Genomic DNA, 3,239 nt, shown 5'->3' on the forward strand with positions numbered 1-3,239 from the left:
ATTCCCCACTTAAAACAGTCTGTTTGATCTCGATGTCTACTTGACTTCCTCTCCATCTGGAAGTTCATATCTGCACCCAGACATTCCTCTTTTTGCTTTGTAATTGACTTCATGATAAATTGACATCTCTGGTTCTCTGTTTTCAGTCTGTAGGTTTGCTGACTTTGGAGACTTGTGTATCCGGATTGAGTCCTGGGTGTTGTCATGTATGTTAATCTCAGGTTGTCAGCTGCTGTTGGATCTCAGCCCAAAGAGCATCCTTTAGTATTGTTTTGCAAAGGTGGTCTGGTTATTACATATTCCTTTAATTTCTGTTGATCTTGAACGTCCTAATTTTGCCATTGCATTTGAAGGATAGATTTGCTGTGTATATGATCCCTGGTTGATAATTTTTTTTTCTTTCAGAGTTTTGTATATTTCATCCCATTGCCTTCTTGCCTGCAGTGTTTCTGCTGAGAAATCAGAGCTTAGTCTTATTGATTCTCCTTGGTAGGCAACTTTAGTTTTTCCTGAGCTGTGCTCAGGACTCTCTCCTTGTCTTTGATTTTGGAAAGCTTGATTATGATATGTTTGGTGATTTTCTTTTGGGGTCTATCCTGTTTGGTGTTTTGTTGTGTGTGTGTGTGTGTGTGTGTGTGTGTTTTCCCTCCTCACTTTCTTTAGCTTCTTGAATGCTTATCTTATTGTCTTTCGTGATGTTAGGGAAGTTTTCTTCCGGCAGCTCTTTGACAATTTTCTCTGCTTTTTATTGTCTCTTGCTGGTCTGTAAGTTGTTCCTCTTTCTGATGTCTCACAGAAATCTCAGGCTTTCTTTCAATTTCTTCATTCTTTTTTTCTGATTATTCTTCTAACTTACTGGTATTAAGAGATTTATCTTCAAGCTCTCACTAGCTCAGGCTTCCACTGATTCAAATCTACTCTTTTGTCTTTTCAGTGTATTGTTCATTTCTGAGATCTGGCTTTCTATTGGAAGCTTTTGTATTGTTTCAGAATTTGCATTTATGTTGCCTATTTGTTCTTGTAGTCGTGTTTTCCTCAAGTCTTCTATTCCCCCCTCTTCCACCCTGTGTTCTCTTTGCTTTCCTTGATCTTTCTGTCAATACCTTGAAGGGACCTAATTATTATTTTTTGAATTCTTTCTCAGGTAGTTTCATTACCTTTTCTACCTCAGAAACATTTTTCTGACTCTGCTTCTTGGTCATTTGTTTGATCCACTCTCTCTTGTTTCTCATTAAACTTTATTTTAATGGGTCTTAAAATTCTATAAAATTTTTTGGTCAAGTGGTTTCCATTTTAAAAAGTACTGATTTAAAAAACTAACAACTTAAAACTGCCACACACACAAACACAAATGGTCTGCATAACATTCCTTTCCTTCTGAAGGTTTCACGATGCATTGTTACCATTAACCAGTCTTTTACTATTAAACTTCAATGGCCAATTGAGACAAAGTGTTCTGAGACCATTCTTCCACCACTGATTAAGACTGGAGGGGCAGGTGTTAAAGGTCATAGTCATTGATCCTCTGAGCTTTCTGAGCAGACTTGGTGACTTGACCAGTTCCAGCAGCCTTTTTGTCCACTGCGTTGGTGACACCCACAGCCACAGTCTGTCTCATGTCATAAACAGCAAAATGTCCCAGAGGAGGGTAGGCTGAGAAGCTCTCAACACACACAGGCTTGTTGGAAACCGTGTCAACAATGGCGGCATCACCGGACTTCAAGAATTTGGGGCCATCCTCTAGCTTCTTACCAGACCGGCAAACTTGCGAGCACTGTGAGCTGTGTGACAATCCAGCACTGATTTGGCCTGGAGGGCTCAGAATGATCACCTGTGCAGTGAAGCCAGCTGCGGCCATTACTGGGTCATTTTTGCTGTCACCAGCCACATTGCCACGGTGAACATCTTTGACAGAAACGTTCTTTACGTTGAAGCCTACATTGTCCCCAGGCAGAGCTTCACTCAAAGCCTCATGGTGCATTTCAACAGATTTTACTTCAGTGGTAACGTAAATGGGAGCAAAGGTGACCACCATGCCTGGTTTGAGGATGCCAGTCTCCACTTTACCCACAGGGACAGTGCCAATACCACCAATCTGTAGACATCCTGGAGAGGCAGACGCAGGGGCTTGTCAGTTGGACGAGTTGGTGGCAGGATGCAATCCAGAGCTTCAAGCAATGTGGTTCCACTGGCATTGCCATCCTTACTGGTGACTTTCCATCCCTTGAACCCAGGCATGTTAGCACTTGGCTCCAGCACATTGTCACCATTCCCACCAGAAATTGGCACAAATGCTACTGTGTCAGGGTTGTAGCCAATTATCTTAATGTAGGTGCTGACTTCCTTAACGATTTCCTCATAGCTCTTCTGGCTGTAGGGTGGCTCGGTGGAATCCATTTTATTAACACCAACAATTAACTGTTTCACACGCAGTGTGTAACCAGAAGGGCATGCTCATGGGTCTGCCCATTTTAGAGATACCAGCTTCAAATTCTCCAACCCCAGCAGCAACAATCAGGGCAGCAGAGTCAGCCTGTGAGGTTCCTGAAGTCATGTTTCTGATAAAGTCTCTGTGTCCTGGGCATCGATGATGGCCACACAGTATGTGTTGGTCTCAAATGTCCACAGGGAGGAGATATCAATGGTGATGGCTCACTCACCTTCAGCCTTTAGTTGATCCAAGACCCAGGTAAACTTGAAGGAGCCCTTCCCCAGCTCCACAGCTTCCTTCTCAAATTTTTCAATGGTTCTTTCGTCGATCCCACCACATTTGTAGATCAGGTGACCAGTAATGGTTGACTTGCCAGAGTCGGCGTGTCCAAAAATAACCATATTGATGTGATTCTTTTCCTTTCCCATTTTGGCTTAGGTTTTGCCATGGTTTTCACCAACACCTGTATTCGGGTGGCAAACTCATTGTGGAAAGCTCTCCTGTGTCTTTGTGTGAACTAAAGTGGTCTGTTGTCTCAGAGACACTGTGTTGTTGTTATGTGCCATGGAGTCGGTTTCAACTCACAGCAACCCTGTTGTACAGGGTTTCCGAGGCTGTAAATCTTTACAGGAGCAGCTGGTAGTTTTGGATTGCTCGTTGTAGGTTGGCGTGTTCGTAGGCTTTCCCTGTCTCCTTGTGAGTGTGATGAAAAATGGAAGCGTGTGCACTGCTTCCCGCTCACGGTACGTGCCGCTCAGTGAGGGCGGGTCTGGCAGGTGTTGGCGGATGTGGCTCACTGTCCAGCGGG

The 3,239-nt window shown here is 43.7% G+C and overlaps 1 pseudogene; it reads right to left on the minus strand.

Moving 5' to 3' along the window:
• Positions 1–1,501: 1,501 nt before the first annotated feature.
• LOC102825511 lies at positions 1,502–2,859 on the minus strand (annotated as a pseudogene).
• Positions 2,860–3,239: the final 380 nt, after the last annotated feature.

This window comes from Chrysochloris asiatica, unplaced genomic scaffold (genome assembly GCF_000296735.1).
Source record: "Chrysochloris asiatica unplaced genomic scaffold, ChrAsi1.0 scaffold00105, whole genome shotgun sequence".
NCBI lineage: Eukaryota > Metazoa > Chordata > Mammalia > Afrosoricida > Chrysochloridae > Chrysochloris > Chrysochloris asiatica.